This window comes from Anser anser, assembly GCF_964211835.1.
Source record: "Anser anser genome assembly, chromosome: 7".
Classification (NCBI taxonomy): Eukaryota; Metazoa; Chordata; class Aves; order Anseriformes; family Anatidae; genus Anser; species Anser anser.
Window position 1 is genome coordinate 9,507,577 of NC_139727.1, and position 25,386 is coordinate 9,532,962.

A 25,386-nucleotide genomic window follows, 5' to 3' on the forward strand; every position below is an offset into this window, starting at 1 on the left:
TCTTCACCCTTCCACTGAGAGTAGTTCAAAGAGCCTTAAATTGTCACTGAGTCTTATAACACTGACACGGGTTAGCTCGTTAGTTCTGCTGAGACATATGCTGTAATAGAGATGGTCTGTATTGGGCACGGGAACTGGAATTTTGCCATACATTTGATTTGGACATTCTAGTCTAAGACTGTGCGCTGCTCTATGGGGAGCTGTTTAAGCGTGCTCAGAGACTGTATAAATAACTCTATGACAAAGGTATGGGTTGTCCCCAGATCCCCCATTGTTGTCTTTGTTGCCAAATATACATCTGTTTGGTACTCTCACTGCTGAATTTCCCCTTTTTATTTTTCAGTTGATTATGCTATTTTTCTTCTATCAAACACATGTGGAAAGGGCTAACACAAAATATCAAAAACTATGCTCTTATTGTATTGGAAATAGAGTAAACAAGATACAGTGAAATAAAAAGTCTCATTTCAAAGTCACAGAAATATTTTCATCTCTCTCTACAAGCTGAATAATCTATTTTTTGTCTGCATATCTGTTAGTAAAAGTCAGATGATCTAGCCTGTGTTATGCTTACTAGACTAATCTCTGACGATTTATTGGTCTTTCTCCTTCTGTTTTCATTTGCTGTGCCAATTTGTCTGTATAATGAAGGAGCTTTTTTTTTTTCTGATTTAAATACATTTTTGATGCATTTCAGGTGGCCAATCTTGGTTGTTCAAATCACTGCTGTTTCATAAAGGGAGAATCAGTAAAACAGTAGCTGTGATCAGTCCACTGTAGGTGGCACTAGCAGACATAGCAAGCGCCTCTAATTCACTGTTACTAGGGTGAAGTTGATATAGCATTGCAATTTCACTGCAACGGCATATGGCAGACAGTGCAAATTTCAGGTGGGCAAGCACTGACCTGTCTCTGTCTAACCATAATCTTTAACATTTGCAGAATGCCAGTTAAAAATGTTCCAGAAATGATGATAGCTGCTTGGTGCAGCAGTAGGCATTTGTACAGCTTCATTATTATCTTTATTGTTAGGTAACTGTCTAATTTCATCTTCTGTCTGTTTTTTTTGTAACACTTCAATTTTATGATTAAATTTGGCTCTCCTATTGTACTCACATAATGCCTTTATCTTTTAACACTCCATCTATTCTGAACTTCCTTCTTGAGAATATCAGCTTCCATGCAGGGAAAGGGGGAAGAAATTTCTTTTCAAAATGGCAATGAGAATAAGCCAGGGAGGGATGTCATATCAGAAAACAAACCTGACGTATTCTTTCCTCTTCATATTCTGCAGGCCTCCTTGACTTAAAATCCCAGACTGGATTCTGCTTCAAGGAGAAATTGGTCTGTTGCTGTTTTTTATGCTGATACTGCATCATGTTTCTGTACCAGTAGCCAATCAAGTGAAATATGAAGCCAGTATTTTAAAGCTCTATATTGTATTTCTTTTTCTCTAGTTCTTTTTGCCGCTCTTAAAAGGAAAAAAAAATAAAAAATATCCCATTTTGATCTTACTTTTACCTCAGTGAAATCAGATAATACAAAGCTGAGTACAAAGGTTTACAAGGCCAGGTTGAGTCCATGTAATCTGTTCATGTGCCTCATGTCAAGCATTAAGTGCGTAGGTTTGGTAGGATAGTGATGATTGGGGCAGCAACTGTAAAAATGTGAACATGGCTTACTAGCTGACCAGTTGCTCATACAGCTATTTGAGGGGATGTTGAGAAAATTCCCTTAACAATCTTGTTAAACCCACTTCGATTGTAAAGGATGACTATTGCATTTTACCTCCCTGAGGCCTTAATATGCTGAAGCAGACAAGCTGTGCAGTTTTTCAGGAGGATATAGACTCCTAAAAATAAATTAATCATATACAATTTTTCATGCTGACAGATGTTGAAGTTGACAAACATTTTTGTGCATGATGTTCTGGTTTCTCTAGCCTAATTTGGCCATAATTTTTACTTCCCATCTGACTATGTAAAATAATGTACAGAAATGTGGTATGTTGTCCTTAAAGGCAGAATGGTTTCTACTAGTCATATGCTCAGGAAGAATCGTTGCCCATCCAGCATATGAGGCTAATGTTGGAGCAGAGTTTAGTTAATGTCACATTCTCATCGTGGCCTTAGATAGGTATTTGGGGCCAGATGTAAAAATGCTTGAAGACATCTATCGGAATTTTCAAAACCACTCTAATAACTTCTATGCAAAACCTATTTTTAATCCATTTGTATGTTTAGATATGTAATTATTTTTAAAAGTTTACCTTTATCCTTTCTTTGATAAACTTTCTTTAGTATCTTGCCCCTTTTGGAGATAAAATATTTCTGTTCTGAGAAGTCTAGAAATGGTTTTCATGTGAAAGAGTGTAGTCTCTCCTCTCAAGGCTCTGTCAGCTGATACACAGTTTCTTGGCTTCAGTTGCCAGTGCTTGTTAGTGGTTTAAAAGACTAATTTTGCTTGCCTTTGCAATACCCATCACCATCTTTGCAAGCAAGCAAGGCTGAGGAGGAATCAGGCATAGCAAGAGCTGCACAGGGTGCAGGGACCCTGACTGCCTTGGCCAATGGGTGAGAGCCTCTTTTGGCAAGGGGAGAGTTGAGTTGCCCCATATCAGCAGTGTTCAACCCAGCTTCTGGAAGGACCCTCCCCAGTCCCATCACTCATGTCAATAGCAGTTAATATCTCATGTTTGCTCACAAAGGGATGTTGCTGAGAAGCTAGCAGCTCTTTATTTTCCAGGATGGCAGTTTTTTGGATCAGCTCCCGTCTGGCTCAGTGTTAGTTCACAGCATAGAGACTGTCCTGCCAAGAGTGATCAATGATCTCCTGTGGGTTATCAATTGTGGTCACCGATCCATCTTGATCGTAGTTGATTTGTCATCATCTGGGGACTGTATGGACCACAAGGTTTGCTGTCATTACAAATTTTCAATAATCTCACATACCTGACATTAGTACTATGTTACGGTGTTCCAGTACTATCCGATGTTGTTCAGATACAAACACGTAGGCAGCTATGCTGTAAATCTCTTCACATTTTCTTCTTCTGGTATCTGTTTATTTTCATATTGGGATTAAACATACCCTGGGCAATGCTAAAATAGTAAAGTGAAGGGAGAAATAATTTTCACTAATTCCAAGTTCAGGTTTTCTGCTTCTGCAAGTTAATACAAATATTTTGTTATGTCTGCAGTTTTCTTGTCCATGCTAAAATTCAAGATTCAAGACTGTTGTAATATTGGCTTCTTATAACTGGGCAATGTCTTCTGTATTACATAGATCATTGCTATACCTCAGCTCCATTACCAGAGCTTTCTTTCCGTTTCTCTCAGGAAACCTGAAATACTTAAAGCTAATCCTACCTGTGACTTGTGCCTACAAAGCAGGCATGCACATCTATCAGGTGATGTATACTTTTTGCCAACTAATAACATAATTTGTTCAGCTTACTATTGTGATATGCAAACTTTTATTAGACTGGAATCTCTCAATTTCAAAGACTAGGCATAGTTTTCAGGAGACATGCAGAGTCATTTCAATACAGCTTTTATACAAATGAAAAGTGTTTGCACTATGAATTGCACTAAAATCAAGAATGGAACAATGAAATGGTATGGCCAAATTATTTCTGTACTTTACCCTCTTTGCAATTTTCTTGTATTGTAGACAGGATTACAGTTAGAATAATGACAGCAGCCTGCTTTGGGAAAGCTGAAGAATCCTTCTGTTTATGTGAGGTCCAGGGCACTCTGTGAAGCTGATCCTCAGTGCACTGAAAATGAAGTATAGGTATATACCTGGAGTAAAGTTTCCTATCTTTAATTGGGTGGTTGTTAGGGTCCTAACTATTTTTGAGGCTATAGACTTCAGTATTTCAGATGACTGGCCAAATACTTTTATTGTTTATTTCACTTGAAATTGCTAACATTTCATTCATATCCATAACCATGCATCCTCAGAAATGAGTTAGTTTCATTGCAGGAGGTTTATGTATAGGGCTGGATCACGTTGTATCCAAACAAAGGATCACTGGTAGGAAAATGAGCTGCACATCTCTCTTATCTGTCAGGACTGAGTCAAGAATAAGAACAGTACAATAACAAAAATAAGAAGCTTTCTTTGAGACAGCAGTAGAATTACATCCTTCTTCCTACCATGTTGTCCATGTAGATGGTTAGGACGTGGCTTTGATAAAAGATCTTATTTGTGGAACAGAATTTATTGCTGGATAGGAAAACACATGTCTATCATCTGCCTGCTGGCAGTTTGCCACAGAAACATTACTTACGGTGCTGTTCTCAGGAGCTCCTTTGGAGGTACTGCTTAATGATGACAGCATTACTTCCTTTCTAGTAATCCTTCCTTCCTTCCTTCCTTCCTTCCTTCCTTTCCTTCCTTTCCTTCCTTTCCTTCCTTTCCTTCCTTTCCTTCCTTTCCTTCCTTTCCTTCCTTTCCTTCCTTTCCTTCCTTCCTTCCTTCCTTCCTTCCTTCCTTCCTTCCTTCCTTCCTTCCTTCCTATTAGTCAACGGGATAATGATCTTTAAAATATGACTGTATTTTTGGAGTATACTTATGATTTCCTTATAATTTGTGGATTTATTCCTCAAAATTTTAAATGTTTAAGGATTTGTTAAGGTGCAGAGCTCCTTAGCAGGCTCAATGTGAGTGGGGAAAGAAAGGACCTTTCTGTGTATTGGCTGTCCTGAGATAGCCTGTTGTGGCTGCATTGCCAGACAAATGTTGATGAGAGGGATTCTGCAACTCATTGTAAGTTCAAGTGTACTAGAAGGCTGAACCAAACTGGCTGTCTCACTGGGGAAAGAAGAGAAAAAAAAAAAAAAGGAGAAAAGAAAGGAAATCTTGCTGTATCATGACAGAAATAAATAAATAAATAAATCCAGGTTTCCATTTACCTTTTGGGAAAATTTAGCTCCAAGGCATAGTGAAAAAACATTGTATGTAAATTTGATACTGATTGGAGCAATAGGATTGCTGGCTCCCATAGGTTGTTTTTCCAGTAAATTGATCCTGCCTGAGCTGCAGTTAACTTACCTGAAGGTAAAGCTGGAGGACTGGGACCTGGCACTGTGTAATGCTCTAGCTGAACAGCACTGAAAAATATACTAGATATACTTTGCATTTGAATGAAGTTTTAAAGTCACATGGGTAGACAGAGCTATAGACATTGGGAGTGTGCCAGCGGAGGTGACATGCTCAGTGGCTGCACAATTGCCATGAGAACCAAAATTATGAAATAACAGGTTAAAGTACTGTCGTAGGAATCTCTCACACAGTGCTCAAGGAAGCATTTCGTATCTTAACATTCTGTTTGGAGCTCCCGTGACAAAAATATGTTGTTGTGAAAGACGGGGAGAAAGGAAGAAAACATACTTCAGTATACATGGTATTGAACATTATGGACGGACGCACTAAGTCAGATACTAAAAAAATAAAAATAAAATAAAAAAATGCCAAAGTTAGGCTCTTAAATCCATATCTAGGCAGCCAATAAATTTCTTTTCCCCCCTGAAGAGTTGAGTACCCAGCAATTTCCATTAACTTCACTTAAAGCTGTACAAAGCCACCACTGGCCCTCTGCTCAATGCAAACTCATGTCCCTTGTCAGCAATATAAGTCTGCATGGAAGTGGCATACTTCAGTCGATCCAGAATCAGGTAAAACCAATAACCCTTACTGTTTTATTAATCTGTAGTTGCTTTCATACATTTAGTTTTCATTTTCCTCCCTTAACATGCTAGACGGGTGCAAATAACGCAAAAATTTACAAAAACACACCAGAGAAAAAACAAGCAAGACATGTAAATATGTTAGGAAAAAAAAAAGACTGAGAGAAGAATAAATCTTATGTCGATGAAATAAGAGTATGAAAGAATTTTTCCCTAAGAATCTAAAGCTGAAGATGGGCTGAGATAGCCAGCTGAGTATGTGGGCAAGTTAGTGTTTAGTGTGATAAATGTTGTTTATGTACGCACCAGCAGGAAGTAAACTGAGATGGCTTTTTCTTCACTTAAATCCTAAGAGTGGAGCATTTGAACAATTGCTGATCTTAAAGTATTGAGATTAATAGGGTCAATTTTTCCCAACCCCCCAACCTTTCATTAAGCTCCTAAAGAAGAAATAGCAATCCAGAACCAGTCTAAGGATTGGAACAAGCCCTTTGGCGGTAAATAAAAATGAACTATTTTGACCTATTTTACATTTAGTGAATGTGTAGATATTCTAAATGATCTCCATAAGTAGACCATAAGTAATCATAATATTATTAACACAATTTAACAGGATATTTTAAAAATAGCATGCCTTTTTTTTCTATATACAATAAAAGTATGTGGAATCTCACTTGTGACTATAGATATTTAATCTTTTTTTTATTATTATTTTTTTCTTGTGGCAATTTCTAGTAATCTAATGGAACATTTTAATTATGGCAATGAATTTCAGTTTTTAATAATAAAAATTACAAAATTCTTCATCTAGGTTAACTTGGTCTTATCCTAGGTCTTCTTGGAGAATCTCTTTGTCTTTTTCCATTATTGGCTCCTTTATATTTCTTTTCTGACTCTACGGAGAGTAAATTAAGAAGGTTATTCTGACCAAATGGCTGTAATATCTCATGTTCCTATTTGGCAGTTCTTCTGAGTGGCTTTTTAATCTTAGTTTCATACTACAAATGTATTTCCACTTAGAATAAACTACAGCTAGCTGCATGAATGTTCTACATAAATCGGAGTGCATTTAGACTTCTGATAAAATCTTCCAATAAACTTTTGTCTCTGTCATAAAATGAGGTAGGGTGCCATTCTTTCAAATTGTCGTCTTTGCAGCCAATATTAGCAAAATGAGTGTTCCAATGCTTATTATAACAACTAAAATTCAATTCCGTATGTTGCTGTAGATATACATGCCTTTCTGGCCCTCATATTTGATGTAATGTTACTATTAGATGAAAACAAGATATTGATATTTTATTTAAAGAACATGACAAGACTTCATTTCCCATGGTTATAAACAATAGTCTAATATGTGTTGTTGCTTCCTGTGCAATTTTTTTGAATAGAAGTTTGCATTTATATTTATTACCTGAAGGCAAAACAATAGTTAAGAGAAAAACTGTCAAAAATCAAAGCAAAACATGTCATTTAATAATGAAAAAAAAAAAAAAAAAACCACCTGAATAGAGTGTTTTTGAAAATAATATATTTCTGATGTGTTCTTGCCAGAATAGCATTAGGTAAATGTGTAGGCTATTACCACAGATACAAAATGCCTGTGAAATTCTACAGGTATGAAGAAGACTTTAAATTGTACTGCCTTTTACAGTAATAATTACATGTAAGGAAAGTACACAAAGAGCTATAGGCTGTTATTTGTACAGAACTATCTGCCATTGTACAAATACTTCTTTGTGGAACATTGCTTTATGTTGATCTACAAAAACATATTTGTCTGGTGTCTGTTCATCTTTCTTAGATCTGAGTATAAAACATAGAATATTGTCTACTCTTAGCTATAAATCTTAGATTACTGGGCTACTAAAAGCGACAGTTTACCTATCTTTGGAACTCTTGGATTCCGTTAGAATAAGTCAGTCAAATGAAGTTTTTCCTAGTTTTTGTCAAGATTTGGACAATGGGACTGAAAAGCATAAACATGTTCAAGCATAACCTCCTCCATTGGTCTCCTTTACTTTTTTCCCCAGGCTTGTGTGTTAGCTTTGTAAACGCTATCCTGATACATGATTTGAATATTTGAAAATATATATTTGGAATTTTGTATTTGTGTAAGATGACGAAAGGTTATCTGCAAAATTGGTATACAGTTTAGCAGGAGAGTTATAACTATTACTTGATTCCTTGTTTTGGGTTCTGATTGTTTTTGCTTTAACATGAGATTATATTGATTTGTAAGGACTTTTTACCTTGTAGTGGTGCACACTGAATTATCTGAACAAATAATAGTGTTCCTGACAGTACTGTGCTACTGAGAACTCAGTTGCTAGTAAAACATGTAATAAAGCTGCCTTCCAGCGTGGTCTGCCAAGGTTCAGTAGAAAACAAAAATCTAGTCCTGATTCTGTCTTTTGACACAAACATTCAAGGAAGCAGTCTGTTCTGGGAAAAGCATCTGAATCTTTTAACTGATATATTTATTCTCTAAAAAGACTTTTGATATGCTGCTAGTAGAAACCAGACTCTATAGCATAAAACAAAATAATAATAAACAAATAAACATGCAAAACCAAAAACAAAGATAGTCTGGAATTGCATCCAAAGATGTTATGTAAATGAGGACACCTCGAACAGGACTTCTTGCCCAAATTCTTCCTCCCATTCTTTTCAGGCAAGCTGTTATTTAATGATCATCAGGTTAGTCTGAGGGTTGGTTGGTTTGTTTATTTCTTTTTCCAAAACCGTGTACAAGGAGTTCATTTGCATATGCATTTTTAGTTTGTTTGTTTGTTTTTCAGCAGATTAGGCCTACTAGTAGCTCATGTATTTCTTCTTGAAAAGCAGAATCTACTTGTGGTCATTTTTAGAAGTTATAATTGTTAAAATAGTTTTAAACTCGAATCTCTGAAATATTTGCAGGTAATGCCGACGTGGCATTAGAAGGGTTCATTAATTAGTTATTCTAATAACCTGAAGGTGATTCAGTACAATTCTAGCTAATGCATTTTGTAAATACTACTATGATTATACATTTCACTGACTTGTTATAAAATGATTTGTTCCCCTGACATATTCTTCTAAGTGAGAAGTAGTAGCTCAGCTGATCTTATCAAGAGGGAAAGGTGAAATTAATGAATGATTCAGTCAGTCTTTCACCCTTCATTAGCACTGAATTAATTTCTTAAGGAAATGAAAGATCATCTTGAAATGTTTAATGTGTAAATTTCATTTTAAACATGCACAAGTCCTCATCTATTTAGAGAGTAAGTCTTTAATGATGAAGTTTAAAAATGTATATATCCTTCACAAATGGCTAATCGCGCTGAGTTGCAAGACCTTCACTCTGCCTTGGTTCTGTACTAAAAACACACACAGGTTAGTAACCTTAATTTTAACAAGAAAGTAAACTGCTCTGTTTCAAGTGAATATTGCCTGTGTTGCTAATGTATAAACAGGATATGGTATTTTTTATTTACAGAGATAGAATTTCAGCATTTCAGAAGATAAGTGTAGAAATTATCACTATAGTTGAGTTTACAAAGTACTGGAAAACAAGGGTTCTCATTTGCTTTCATAATAAGCATAGAAAGTATGCTTTCCATTCAGAAAATATTCAGAAAACAAAAACAAAAACAAACAAACAAAAAAAAAAAAAAAACAATTAAAATGTTTGAATAAATACAAGCAATCTCAGACAGGGCACTTATAAATAGGTTCAGATAAAATAGTAGGGCAAGAGGTCTTGAAGGTATTTCTCATGTTTCCTTAAATGATACTGGTGACTCACTAGGTCACCCTTCTTTTGAATCAGCTTTGAACCAGTGTTTCATAAAGTACTAGTGGGAAGCTTAGTGTGGGAAGTGCTCTTTCAGATGAGACCATATGTGGCCATGAAAGTTTCCCCCATTCTCTCTTCAAGAGTAAGATTCTGAGGTTTGGAGTTTTGTTTAGCCTTGGTGAATTTCATTCCTCCTACTGCATCTAAAAATGACTCCTGTAATTTTAATTTTCCTTTATTTAAAAAATGAACAAAACCAAAGACTTGAGTGTTTTGTCATGTGAGGTCCGCTGAATTGTGTTCTTTAAGTGTTAATGTAAAATGTAACTGGAATCCACAATCCAGTCTATCAAATTATTTTATTCCTTTAAGAGTAGAAAGGGATGCTTTCTTTTATTATTCTTATTAAATACATATAACCCATGCAATAGGCTTTGCTATATTTAAAATGATGGCAGGCTGTGTAAAGTTTTTTCATTTCTTTTTTTTTTCTAGTAGGTTCTGTTGCTTAGATCAGATGGGGATATTTTCAGAGAAAGATGTTTTTATCTGTGTAATTTATAATTTTGTGTGTGAAAGACAACACAACATGCTGAATATTCAGTCTTTTTTTTTTTTTTAATCAAATATTCCTATATCATTCCCCTAAGGCATCTAAATGGATAAAAATGCTGTGTGTAATGTCATACTTACCTGGTAAAAATTCAGCTATTCTGTGTAGCAGTTTTTTCTGTTCAACACCATCTGGCAGCTGCAAGAAGCTTTAAATGAATAACTAACTAAATAAACAGCCAGCTATATCTGGAGGTAACCTTCCTTTTACTTCACCAACACCATTCAGGAGGTCCTAGCTGAAACATTTTTTGTGTTTAACTTACTGACACCACGTAGAATGCATATCATTTCTTTCAGAATATTCCTGCTTGAATAATTCTGAGATCCTTGATTTGATAGTGTAAGCATGGTAGTGAGTACATATGTCAGCCTTTTTACTGGAGTGATTCACATTATTATTGTGATTAAAGAGAAGGTGCTAAAAAGGTGAGGTCTTTTGTATGTTTCCAAAGTCTATATATATCCACTGAAAAAGCAAGCAGCAAGCTTTAGGAAGAAAGACTTGGAAGGAGCAGTAAAACATTCAGAAAACCTGAAATTTTTTAGGTATATTTTAGGATCACATGTGGTTGGTTTTATGCTGATCCATCTGCTTCCATATTAGAGTCGCTGAAGTGAGACGAGGAGAAGAAGAAATCTTTAAATATGTATTGATATTTTCAATTATGCTTGTATACTGACCAATTTTTCTGAATATTTGCACACTACAATTATACCAGTTGGAGAGTTTACAGTCAAATATTTTGAATGGAATCTCAGGAATATATGAAACTTTGAAAATACTTAAAATACAAAAGAACATCATAGGTCATTTTCTATGTAGAGGTAAGGAAACTTTCCTGCAGGTTCACTGCACAAACCTGGCTGCTTAGGCCAGTAGCTGAAGAGATGGGAGTTGGAGGAGATTGTTATGGGTGGGCGGAGAAAACCTGGGGAAATATTGGCAGTGTATCTTGGTGGAGAGAATCACAGAATAGAATGGTTTGGGTTGAAAGGGACCTTAAAGATCATTTAATTCCAACCCCCCTGCCATGGACAGGGACAAACTAGGGTTTAAATGAATGAAATTAGACTTTTAATACCCTTTGCTGTTTCTTCGTATATAGTAACAGGGAACACATGAAATGAGCAATGAATAGGAGCTCCAGATAATTTGTTTTCCAAGCAAAACATTTAACTCTGGGCTGATTAGAAACAACACTGTTACACCATTAGGGTCAGTTCCAGGTTTTTGTGCAAAATAATGTACTGTTATTGTGTCTTAAGTTCCTTATGTTTCTGTTCTTAAAGTATAGGAGTTGCAGCATTCACTGTGCAAGTGTTGTGCCTGGCTGTGCTGGGCCTCCCTCTGTCAGGGCTCTGGGCAGTGAGCCATCCCCACAAGAGCTTGAGGGAATTACCAAGACCACACCAGGAGCGAGAGCGGGACTGAATGGGCAGCCCCTGCACTCCAGCCTGCCTGTGCTGCTGGTGCACACTACCAGGGCACTGCCTCAGGCTCCTTCAGCTCAAATCTTACTTGGGAGGTGACACCTGAACTAGAGGTGGGAGCAGGACACTGATGTACTTGGCAATATGTTGCTGACTGTGAAGCAGCTGAAATGGGGGCCCATGACAACTCTGGGAGCCTGAGAGGGATTTAAGCAGGTGCAAGTGCTCTACCTGGAACTCTTACAGCTACACTGTGTATAGCCCTGTTACAGATACTTTTCACCCTGGAGCTTCTCAACCAATGAAGGGGATTTGGAGGAAAAAAAAAAAAAAAAAAACAGAGAGGAGGCAAGGAATTGCCTGTGGTGCTAGAATTTTTAGCTAAGGCTTTGAGAGCTACTTTTAAACAAAGATCATTAGAAAGACTTCCTGTGCAATGGATATTATTATTGCTCACTCCTACTACAGTGATACTGTTTAATACCTTAATTTCTACTGCTACAAAATTTTTCAGGTTGCACAAAGACAAGAATGCCAGAATTCTTCCAGGCTGAAATATAGGAATTAAAATTTATTTGAAGAAGTATTATTTGGCCTGGGAGAAGGAGGGAAGAAAGAACTGTGTGTATTTGTTGGTTACTTGTGTCAATATGTGAACAAAAGAAGCTGGATGTGAGCTTCATCTACTACCTACGAGGATGCTTTTATGCGAAGTAAGCACAGAGTTGGGAGGTGCTATTTCCCCAGAGTCATTGATGTGTAAGGTGCTTCTTGTGGGAAAATTTGTGGAGTAGAGGTAGGGCACCTGATATTCCTTAGATTCATGCAGTCTACTTTGTCTACAGTATTTTGTTCATGTGATCATATTCATAATAATTTTTCAACTGACAGGATTATGTGACCTCATAAGAGATAGAATTCTAGACTATATTTATAATTTAGATGTTTTTTGAAAAAAAAAAATTGTTTTTGTAAACTTTTTTTTTTTTCCCTGAACCTGATATAAATATCTAAAAAGTATGATGTAAATGTGTGGACAGAGCAGAGTTCTCTTTTCTTCCTTGATTAGTCAGTTTTCCCTGTCTGTAAACATTCACACTCATTCTATTGACTGTTAATAATTACTTGTGGGATTACAATTATTTCAGAGTGGTTTTGCTTCTACTTTCAATGGGTATGATTTATACCATAGTCTTTTACAAACACTCCTCATCAGGTCAGAATCATTTATGCATCTCTCTTGCACTCTCTTCCTCTCTCACACATTCTCTATTGCTCTCTCTCCTTCTCCCTTTTCTTTCTGCCATAATACTCTTTGGTTTTGTTTATTTGTTTGTTTCCTGGAAAGTAGGGGTTGGAACTTTTAAAGTAGTGGGGTAACATTTTAAGCAAAAGGGCTTACAATTGTGTAACCTTTTTTTTCCCCAGAATTCCTCACTTTCATACAGCTGTAATAAATTGTCTTCCTCTCTCTCTGAAATTTAGATTTCTTACTCATGAATTATAGCCATTGTTGACCTACAGCACTTTGGCAGGTCATAGTGGGATTTTCATACTCAAATTTCCAATTTTGTGTGTTGCAGGGATAGGTTGTGCACACGTGTATATGTTAGCACAAGCACCCAGCTACAAGCAAAAAGGTAGCTGGGAACAAATGGAGTGTTTATTCAAAATTTTGAAGGTCAGCCCGTGGTTGATATGTCAGTGTGTCAGTGTAGCATGTATTTCTCGGTAGCAGAGAGAACTAAATTGACTAAGATCAGTGTACATGAGCTTTGGACTTCCCAGTTAAGTTCATTATAAAATCACTGTTTCAATCAATCAGTTTCACTGTGATTCAGAACCTGGCGTTGCAACACACGTTGCTTTAAGGTATAGCATCCTCTCTATGGCTGCTAATGGACCTCACCAAAGACTAATTTAATCATAGTACTGTACACTTCTTGTTGTGTAAATTTATCCTATGGGATTAGAACAGAGAACAGTGTCATAGACACACATGTACCTTTTTGAGATGACTGCAAGCTTCTACAGCAAGAGAATTTGGATCAATATCCAAAATCTTATCTAAACATTTTCTTTAATTCTTTATTTTACTTTTTTAAAAGAAAGTAATTCTATGATAACATGGTTCTTTTAATAATGTCTTCATCACTGTTATTTAAATCTGTATACCACTATCAGTTCATTGAAATATTTGTGTATTTCCATAGCTACTGTTACATATGAAAAGTCCAATGAAAGAGAATCAAAATTGTGAAGTTTCTCACAAATTTAACATTGTTCAGCAAGGAGTAAAGAGAGAAGAAAACAAAAGCAATGTGCCAGGACATGTTAGATCTTTTAATTGTATACTGTTCTTTGCTGAATGTGATTTTATTATGCAGCCTTAATTGAAATGAAATGTTTATAACAAATATTTAATCAGGATTTAGTGATTAAATGGGCAAATTTAATTTTCCTGTTGTTATTTTTCCTAGGTAATCAATGCAGATGTGATTTAATGACAAAGTCTAATTAAGTACTTTCACTTTGAGAAAAGAAAATTAAATGGAGAGAATTCACTTTTTAAATTAGAAGTAATGATAAAGGTGCAGGATGATTTCTGGGGACTAATGACTCTGAGAAAGCTGAAGGCTCTAGGCTTAGCTGTGGGCTGTTAACCTCAGGTGGTCATTAATTCTTCAAGTAATGCTCTATGCCCTGATCATTATTACAATTCAACAGCGATGGAATAGCAAGTTTTAGCAATTAAAAATCAGCAATATCTTAAAATGCATATTTTTCTCTTCAACTTCGATATCCTGACACAAAGCAGAGAATGAAGCAAACCAGTGATAGTAATCAGTCAAACCCTTAGTTGTTTTTGTACTTTGTTCTTTGTCATTGAGGGCATGTTATGTCCTCAATCTGTTATGTGACTGCATTTGCTGAGCCATGCATTTTTGTCCCATTAGCTGTGCCCCACACAAATTTAAATATAAGGCTGCATATGTACTCTTCTAGGGAGCCTTGAACTTGCACAGATGCTTGTTCTCATCAATAGTTATACAGATGCCACTGGTTTGACTGGCATCAAAATGATAGTGTAAATAATGTCCTTGTCTTCAACATTCTAAGTGTTGATTTCCCCATCTTTCTGAAATTAATATGTATTAATATGTATATTAATATGTAATTAATAATAGGGAGACCTTATTTTGCTAGATCCTTTGAGGGTGGTGTATGGCTTCATTAGTCCAAGAAGAAGCAAGACAGAATCTCCTTCAAGCAAGTGTTATAACTTAGTAAAAACAATATAAAACCAAACACATTTAAATAGAATATCACTATTCAATATATAATATATATAATATTCTATATTATAATTCTGAAGTTGCTATGATACCAAGTTACCTAAGTGTGGTTAGTAAGAAATCCATATGTCTGTTCTGCAGTCTAGCACTGTGTGCTTGTCTAATTCCTTTGGTGTTCATAGTCTGTCTTTTCTGGCAGACTAAGAGCATGGAAACCTGTTGATTTTTCTGTTACAATTTCTCTGTTCTTGTCAAATGAGTGTATTCTCTAAGAAGAATATATATGTATGTATACATATATAAATGAGAATACTGTGTATTTTTTCAATGTGGAGTTGCCAAGAGTGCTACAACTGTCTTACAGATCCCCAACAGCATCTAAAATAGTTCTGTAAAAGTTTGCACCACCATATCTCTGGTTTGGTGTGGCTTTTTTTTTTTTTCTTTTTTTTTTTTCCCTTGGTATGGCTTCAGGCAGCCAGCTCTGATAATCTGCAACTAGGTCATTGCTCAGTTCTATGAAGATTCAAAAGATCTCATGTTACTTCTTTTGGGTTATCTGACACCAGCAAGTTAGGCTAAATTTTTCTGTACCTAAGCATTGCACTTATACATACTACATCATTGGTTCCCATACAGCAAGTCTATGAATGTCCCCAAGTCTTGGCAACACATGCAGTCAGTCAGTCAGTCAGTACATGGTTCAGAAACAACTGTTGAAATACTTCAAAATACTTATTCTTCCATGGACACATTTTGACCTATGAGCATAAGACTGATTAATAGACAAAAACAGCTGATTCCCAAACCATCGGTTTATGCTTGACTGGACCAAACAGAATAATAAAGCACATGATTAGGTAGGTCTCATTAAGGTACTAAAACTTGTCTGCAAAGTGAGGGAGCAAGTCATGGCCACTTTCTAGAGTGGCTTTAGGTGAGAGAAGGACTGAGGACTGCTGGCAGCATATCCCAGTCAGCAAAGCCATTACCACGGTGTCGTTATTGACATGGGTAGCACGTATAGCACAGGTACCACGCTAAATCATAAAGCTCAACAAATATGGGAATGTATGGCCTGCAGAATTGGCACTCTAAGGTTAAAAAGTGTTATGTTTCTGTTTTTACATAAATTTGAGTTTCAACTTATTAGTTTCATTTACATTAATGCAAAAGTTAGTATAATAGAGTAAATTCTTTTCAAATAATATAAAACAATAAAACCTTCAGAACAGCTTTGATTACTTAAGTTGATCATAGTAGCTAAATGTTGACAGTATAATACATTCACCAATTATACCAATGAATAAAAAATCTTTTGTTGCCATTCTCCGCTTGTCGAAATAACATTCTCTATTTTAAAATAGTCTCTCCTGAAACATGTGTTTGTGGTTGTGATCTCCCATACCTGCTAAAAGGAGGAATATATTGGATGCTTGCAGATTTTGCCAGCTCATCAGCATGTTGATAAACCTTTTCATATACAATATAAACACTAATGGCAGCAAAGCTTAAGTTATGGCTGCTGCTATGAACCCTGCCTATATTGTCCACCCTTGCTCTATATCACTTGTACTATCCGGAAGTTAGATTTTTTTTTTTTTTAAGCTTCTTCCTTTACTAATATTTCATAGACTCATCCTCCTATATTCCAGTATAGCCATTACTGGGAAAACAACTGCTGTGTTTTAGTGATCACTATAGAGATTCTGATATATTGGGCTTGGTGCTAAGGGGAAAAACTCCCTGTGTGTGAATCTATGGCAACAAGAGTGTGGTTTAAAATGAAAAATAAGCCTAAACCAATTTTGGATCCATTTTTGTCACAGGTATTTTCACAGTTTTTGATTTCATGCTTCCCTTCCATCTTTCTCATATGGGCAGCATAGAGGTACAACCAATTAGAGCATGGATTTTATTTTTTTTTTAAAATCTGAGCATAATTTATTCAGTCTCTCTACAATAAATGACAAAATATTCAATTTCTCATTTTTGTATTGGATTTGAAGTAAACTATTGCCACTTAGACAACCATTCCCTTAAGATGTAGGCAAGTGTACTAGTAGTCCCAGTGGTGTATGAGAAGAACGGCTTGTGATTTTGAAAGGTTAGGACATTAGTTTGCACTTACAATGGCTGCCAGGTGTCTCTGAGAGTTTTTGTCTAAGTATTTGAATACTATTCTAAAATACCAAACTACATCATATAAGTCGGTAATATGAATTCTATTCCCTATTGTTAGACCCTGGACATTTGAATTTCACAAGAAGTCTTATTTTTACTGTTTATAAATGAAATCTTATTTACCAAATTGTATTTCAATCTCCAGAAGCTTTGGTTTGTATACATTCAGATTTTTGTGAGATTGATCACCCTGGAATGATGTTTCTATTTCTCCACAGATTATATATTTTTAATAGTACAGCCAAATAGAGCAAGTGATACCATTTTTTTTTCTTTTATTTTTGTGGGGCAAGGTTGGTAATAAGAGATTTGGGGTTTCTAGCTCTTTCAAAGTCCTGAATTTCAAGAAATACTAGAGACTGTCCTCTAAAAATGAAACCTTTTAAAGGTGGCTAAAAAAGCCTCCAGCTCATTCCTCCTGTTTTTCTTGGTCATCTGAGCTCATGCCAAGTGACAATGTGATTAAGATTGCCTGGGATGCAGCTATCATTCCTCAGACTTCCAACAAAGCTTGATTGTTTTTTAGCAGTTACTCTATCTTCAGACAGTTATTTTATGCTCAAATATTTAATGCTCTGTTGTTCTTACCAAGTGTTCAGTAGGCTTTAACAGTAGTTTAGATTTGTGTATTGGTACTTCTGGTAAGATCTATCTTTATGTGGTTACAGTTAAAATGGTTATATCTCTGTAGATGGCCTGTGTCTGTTTCAGAGTTGTATGTAATTGTCAGACTCAATGACTCTAGAGTATTTTCTCTAACTAAATTAAAACTTTGTGGCAAAATGACATGATTTTTTTTCCCCTGTTTAAACCTGTACTTTGTTTATTTTATTTTATTTTATTTTGTTTTGTTTTGTTTTATGATATTTGATGTTATGTTATTTTATGTTATGTTATGTTATTTTATTTCAGACATATTCCACCTGCTTTATTGATTTCAGGATTCCAAATTCACTGCAGCTACATGACATTGTTGCCTGGAATAACACTGGTAACTGGAGTAATGGAGGCATCTCAGAGTGAAAGCATAATGACAATATGTGTCATGAACCACTGATTAAAACTGAGATAAAATCTGAAGGGTCAATAGTCTACTCAAAATAATTATAAAACTCCGTCCAAGCACGGAAGGTTTTGGAACAGATATGACAAGATTTCTCCTTCAAAGACCTTGTCTTCTCTAGTCTCAAATCAAGCATATGGAAAAAGGGAAAGCACAGGAGTCTATGCATATCCTATGCAAGAGTACATCTACACAGAAAGAATTCAAAGATGGTATGGATTTTCAAGGATTATTTAGAGACAAATATATATGAAATGTTGGTGACTATTCTAGCTTGAGTTAGGGATATAAGAAGAAGAGACATAAATGAACTGAGAATAAACAGGGTTTTGAGAATGAGAAGTATAAGTTTTAGTATTGTGATATACAGGACTGACCTGGTCACAATGCACTATTGTCTGCTATCTAGGCAACTGTCTATGGATAAATATATTAACAACAGAAGTCTGTCACAAGTGAAGAAATCCAGTGACACCTCAATAACTACACTGCTCTTTTGATTTTCTCATTTGGTTACAGGAATAGTAACATCCTAAACTCTTTGAAGTCACTGGAATTTTTATTGAATGTGGAATAATTTTTTCATCACATAGGGGAAACCTCATCTACAATCAAAAAATAGCACATCATCTGGCAGGCAAAAGAATTACTAATTGTAGACCTGAAATATTGTTTTTTTTTTTTTTTTTTTTTTTTTTTTTACTATGATAAGCTTTGCTAAATGGGAAATACACCTGCACAACTATATTTTAACATTTTGGCAATGCTGCTTTTGTTACTTAGGGGGGACCAACAATAGGAAAACTCCATATTCTGTGTATAAATTAATCATGCATTTATTTTATATTTTGCCTTATAATTTTACATTAAATTAATTCATTTAATTTATTCACCTAAATAAAGTGTTCCAATTTACCACTTCATAAAATATACTAAGTAAAACAAGTGTAATTCAAATTTATAATTATAAAAAGAAAGGGAGAAAGTATTAGTATCACCAGTATTGATAAGAAGGGGTCTGTAATTTCCAAAAATGTCTACAAGATTTCTAGTACTATAAATGATCTTTACCAGAGAAATTGACCAAAACCCACCAGGGAGCACTTGAAAGTTAATACCTGGAATAAAAACCCTGATGTGATTCTATTTTGCAAAGATGTACATTATTTTCTTTTATGAAGAGTGGGTATGCATAACAAAACCTTTCATAATGCTGACTTTACCTTTATATCCAAACTTCATTGTTATGTTTGCCACTTTTCATAGCTCTCATTCAGGTGGGAAAAAAAATAAAAAATTATTTTTGTCTATTATCTTGATTCAAAGTCAGCCAAAATCAAGAGAAAGTCTATCATTAGTTTAAATGAGGTTGGACTGACCTGCATCACTGCAGACATTCAGCAGCTTCTACATATTAGTGTGTCAGACTTCACTCATTAACAGAAAAATATGGCTGATAATAGTTTGCTGAGTTTGGGTGATGGAAGGTATTCAAAATATAGTAGAAAGGAGCTTTCAGACATTTACTATGTCAGCACAGCAGCCATGGTATCCAGTTGTATGCAACTGGAGGTGTACAGGCACTGTTTTTGATCTTGTTAGCTTGGGATAACAGTAAGAGTTGCAGAAATACTGGCTGAAGGAACTCTCAGCAGGTCCTTTTGTGGTGCTAGGGTTGTGTCTGTGACTGCTGTTGGCAGCTAGGTAAAAAGTAGTTTAATTTTTTCATCAAAAATTTCTACAGTGAGAACTAGGGGAAGAGTAATTCCAAAGATTCGTTCACTAAAATCATATAAAAACAAGCAATGAAACAAATCTTAGAAAGATTTGGAGAAATAATTTCCTACAAACATGGAAAGTAACTTAAATAAAGGACTGGGAGTAAAAATGTGTGGCCTCCTACTTACTGTATCTGCAGAAAATATGAAAATACCAGAAATGAGAGCATCATCTGACATAGTAAAAATGGAAAAAGGAAAAAAAAAGGAAAAAAATTGGGAAAAAAAAAAGATTCTGGGAGTAAAATATGACTTTTATTTTCTAAGCATTTATTTGTTTCTAAAATAATTGGTGTTGACTTTCATAATTCATTAAGTTGAACAGTGGTCACTGTATAATAACTGATGGAAATTCTCTACTTTTTATTTCTTTTATCATTCTCATACAGAATATCTCATACAGAATAAAGATCAGATGTAGAAATGAGAAGGCAAAGGAATCCAAATGCTCAAAATTCCTTACAGTGCTTCCAGATGCAGCTGGCAAAGATGTATTGACTTTAAAACCTCAACAGAAAAGTGAGTTGCATTGCCAATTGCCAACTTGTGTTCAATAATCTTCAGTTAAAACTCCTGAATGCCAATCCATAAGATTAGAATCTGACTTTAAGCTATTATTCATAATATTAAAGCTGAAGAGATGTGTTTTCCCTCTTGCACGTAATGGACTTGAACAGAAATGATTACAAAGTAGTGTGGGAGACGTTATTTGAGTTTGGTTTACACTCTTCTGTAGATAGGCAGGTAGTAAGGCCATAACTTCATGACTCTTTATCTTTTATGGGATTTCAAGTAACAGCACTTGAGTTTGGCTTTCCCTGTTTTACACACTAGGAATGTAAGAAGTGATGCTTAGTGCTCATGAATGCAGAAAGTGGTCCTTCCTAACACTAGATTTTCCTTCCCAGAGGCAGCTCTGTCAGATCCATTTCTTTCTTTATCCTGTACAAGGATACTTCTGTGCTCCATGCAAAGAATTCATTAATACTTGAGCACTGAAAACTAATACTATGTAATCCTATAAGGTTCTATGTAATCCTATAAGGTAAAAATTGAAGTCTTTGTCTGTAATGTTTTTTACCACCATGTGTTTAGTCATTGTGGAGCCTATACAGGAATGGAAATCTTCATCAAAAATCAGTTGACCTATAGAATATTTTTACGTGATTATTTGCAGACACTTATAAGATGAAATCAAAGAGTGGGTTATACTGGGGAGAGCTCACTGGAATTTGTATATAGTGGAATTTGAGTGTGTCACCATTCCTATTAAATAATGACCTCTCTGTAAGAGACTATCTCGACTTATACTGAAAGATATGCAACACATTCATCCTTCTCCTTCTTTATCCATCACCTTTATTTCGTTAAAATATGGATTAAGATTCTTATCCTCCTTCTTTATCTCCATTAAACCACTGTCACTGAAGACAAATTTTGTCACACTAGCTGCTTTTTACAATGTTATTGTGCTTTTCTGGTATAGAGGAGTACATGAAATTTTCAGCTTCCAGCTTTTCATTCAGATAGCTGTTTGGAAAATGCTATATCTTTGTGCAGAGAAGTTCAGATTTTTCTATTCTGCATGCAGACCTCTATCAGTGACTTTTCCATAGGGGTATGATATGATGTATTCACCCCACACAGCACAGTATTTGAAAGCCAAAAGCCGGAAAATATTAATACAAGAAAACAAAGTTGTCTAAGCAGTTTAAAGCTAGCAATAGAAGTGTATACAGTTGGATCTCAAAAATAGCTGTAAAAGAAAATCAAGTCCTCCTCAATCATTTTTCCCTACATCCCCTGTCCTTGATTTTTATTTTGGGGTAGAGCTGAGAGGGGACCAGGGAGGAACTGAGGGTAAAAACAGGTGTTTTTCAAAAGTTCTTTTTCTTCCATGACCAATATAAAAAATAGTATGTATTTAGCTAACTGAAACAGTGAGCATTTATCATCTTACCAGCTGCCTTACTTCCGTTATGAGCACAGAGAGACCATCCAGCTGGAAGTTACAAAATGGCTGGGGAGTGCTGACTCAGCTGGGTCTCAGCTGGCCTTTCTTAAAGTCTGCCATTAAGGTGTGGATATCGAGGATCAAATTTTTATTTCAGCTCTGACTGAGATAATGCAACAATTGCTGGTTTTCAGGTCTTCTGGTGATCCAAACAAGTCATTATCCCTGTTTTCCCCCTTCATCACTCATCTTGTGAATTTTTCTTCCCATAGGCAGGAAGACGATTCTGAGGGGCATATTGCATCCATATAGATATCAGTCTTTCACTTCCAATCTTCTGAAAGTAAAATAAATTTCTTAATAAATGAAATGATTAAGAATTTTTTGTAAGTAGATGAGTTTAAATGTCTGAAGGAATGAGGCTTCCAAATGCCTCTGTCTTGTGCCAATGCAGGTGTGTCTATGCACATAAGTGAATACACACAAATAATTATCAGATATTGCAGTCTGAAAAGCAACTGAACTCAAGAAGTGGTTAAAACTTTTTTACTTCAACCTTACATGACTGTTTGAAGGATGCTTTCAGCCTCTGAAATGTTGTGTGTACTGATGCTCATAACCTGAATGTTCAGTGTCTGCCGTATACTTGAGTGGTGAGTTAGCAGTAGTTCCAGGTGATGATTCACCCTGGCTGCTTTTCTCTCTTTTCCAAATATTAAAAGTGTAGCTTCAGAAAAGCTATCACAGTGTCCACTGAATAAACCTAAGTTTTGGTAGTATGCCATAAAAGCGTTAACTCCTCATGGTGAGTGCAGTGAAAATAATCAGCTATTTTACCAAAACCTACCATGCCTGTAGATTTGACAAAGCATTACGAAACCAGAAGCAAAAGTTAATAATTAAATTGGGCTATTAAACATCTGCTAAAACTTTATAATGCCATAAATGTAATTATTTCATTAAAAAAGCAATGGAATTTAACACTGAAAAAATCTAAACCAAGATTTTTCTTTTTCACTTTTTCTACCTGTACAGTGTAGTGTAACAGTGATCTTTTCCTCTGACCTCTGATTCTTTTCCAAGAAATTACAAATTCAAAAAATATTATGCCATTCATTTGGTTAGCTTTTTCTGTGTATTTTCTTAGCAAATAAGGCATTTCTTCTCACGCTATATGGCAAACATACTTCATATTTTGTGTCTCAAAAAGCAGATTAGATGCCTCTTGACTGGTGAAAGATGAATGGCAAACTCACTGATCCATCTGTTTAAAATGTTTTTGGAACTGCTGCAGAACAACCCATAATATTTTATAGTTGTTTAGATAGTGATAACATTTTTAACTCTTCTTGTTTGTTTGTTTTTGCCATAAAGATAAGATACTTCAGAAAGGAAACCATACTGGACCCTAATTCAGCAAAGGCAATTTTTTACATTGAATAAACAATTATATATTTTTTTCTTTTCATTTTCCATCATAAATTAACAAGTGCCCTGAAAAGTTCAGGAACAATTTTCATACCTTTAGAAGCATAAAAGCCTAAGTCTGTCTGGTTAAGTCATCAGAGTTAGGATTAAACCCACAAAAACTAATACAGCTCCAGCAGCAGCATACAGCAGTATGTAACTAATACAAGAGAACTTGAAGTTGGGCTTACTGGTAGCAGCCACTCTGTTCAAATTATTTCACAGGCCAGATAAGATTGCTGAAAATCAAATGAGCCTATGGCATAATTAATATTTTACTGAGCCAAATATTCATAATGTAAAAACAAGTTATTCTAGCTCTCATAGCATGCGTGCAGAGTAGACATAACGCAACCAAACCTGTCTTTGAATAAATGCAACAGAATGATTAAAAGTACAGTAATCAGTGGGTTATTTAACTCTCATTAATTTTCCTTTTTCCATCATCATATTCTTCTAAATATGCCTTCAGATTATTCTTAGCAAAATGTATTTTTAATTTCTAAGTGTGCTTTCTTTAGCTTGCATCATAAACTATGGTCTGTGCGTATATGATTGCAGAAATTAATGTAACCTGTTCATACATATATCAGTTTATATCTACCCCATTAGTCTCCATAATTGCTAAGTAGTGGTTCCTGTATGTATCTCCTGTGCTGACCTCATCTATCAGTGGGACAACAGTAGAAAGGTTCTCCTGTTCCCAGCAATATAAATTACTCTTTAGCATAGGTTATGTCTTCAAGCTGATATAATGGTATTATTCACAACAGTGAAGTTATTTGTGTTCAGGAGTGTTCTTAGAATTAGTATATAACATCTCAAACCAGATCTATCAAGGTGAGAACACAGAATGTCTAGGGTCCAACAGCAGGATGAATGTGTAAATATTCTCAAAATTGGCAGTTTTAAATATTTATGGTTAGAAAATTATTAGCTATTTTTTTCAAGTTTCATTCATATCTTGTACCTAGAATCAAAGGTAAGTTATAAAGTTAGTTCTGAAACAAATACAATTTTCAGGACTTTAAAATGCAACATGCTAAAATAAAAATTTGACTTTCGATTGAATATCTTAGCCCCAGTACAAAGTGAGCTACACGTGTTCCAGGATTTGCAAAGATATATGTGTTAGGAAGTGGAATTGCCATGTGAATTTTCTTCCAGTTTAGTTAAACTTTTAAGTCCTGTCAAATGAACCCTCAGCACAAAACATTATTACAGAGAGAGAGTAACCTGGTCACTTCCTGTTATTAAAGTGCATCTTTTTCTTCTGTACTTGCTATTTTTTAAGGTAATGGAATGTTTTTTTCCTGCAGCTTAGTTAAAATTTAATATTTTTTAGATATAGCTTCTAGTGTGCCAAATTAGCAGTAAACTAATATTGCAAGCTCCATGTTTCTGTTCTGTCTTAGTAACTATGAGGTAAAATATACTCAGTGGACAAACAAGATTATTGTTGTGCAATCAATAAATATTTTTGCACTTATAATACTGTATTATTTTTTCAGTTTAATATTCTCTTTTAACTTTATGGTGTGTTTTAATTGCCTGTTTTAATTTGCAATGCATTAGTCCTAAAGACTAGATGATTAGTATTTTAAATATTTTTTAAAAGTTATGATATATGGAATTTTTTAAAGTTGGTTAAGGTCTGGGATTTTTTTCTCTTCCTTCCTTCCTTGTTTCCTTCCTTGTTTCTAATGTTGTGTGGAAAGCATGGTTCTTTCCTTCCTTAAATACTGAATTTAAAAAGGAAAAGGAAAATCAAGGGAAAGATGATTCCAGAAGGAAATGTAGTTCCTGCAACTATTAGAAATATAAACTCTCCTATAAGTGCTTTAGAAAGTTCCAAAATATTAACTGCTGAATGAGTCTGTAGTGGAGCATGGGACTGCAGCTACAGGAATCACTCATCATTTAAAATCTGAATCACTTATTGCTGACTAAAGAGAAACATCTATCAGAACTCAATCTTTTGCCATTGTTATATATGATTCATGAATTCCAGGTATTACACAAATGCACCATTAATCTAAAAGGAAGTAACGTTTGTCAAAATGTGTTTAAACTAACATTTAAAATTCTTTTCAAAGTAATTGCATTTTTTTCAATATATTTAGT

The 25,386-nt window shown here is 35.1% G+C and overlaps 1 protein-coding gene across 1 annotated transcript in view; it reads left to right on the top strand.

Moving 5' to 3' along the window:
• LOC310902391 (uncharacterized protein) overlaps window positions 1-25,386 on the top strand; it is a 495,211-nt gene that overhangs the window by 354,896 nt on the left and 114,929 nt on the right. Inside the window, exon 8 of the mRNA XM_083843892.1 lies at window positions 20,231-20,360. The gene's annotated coding sequence lies outside the window, so the exon portion shown is untranslated. The remainder of the gene's footprint in view (window positions 1-20,230; window positions 20,361-25,386) is intronic.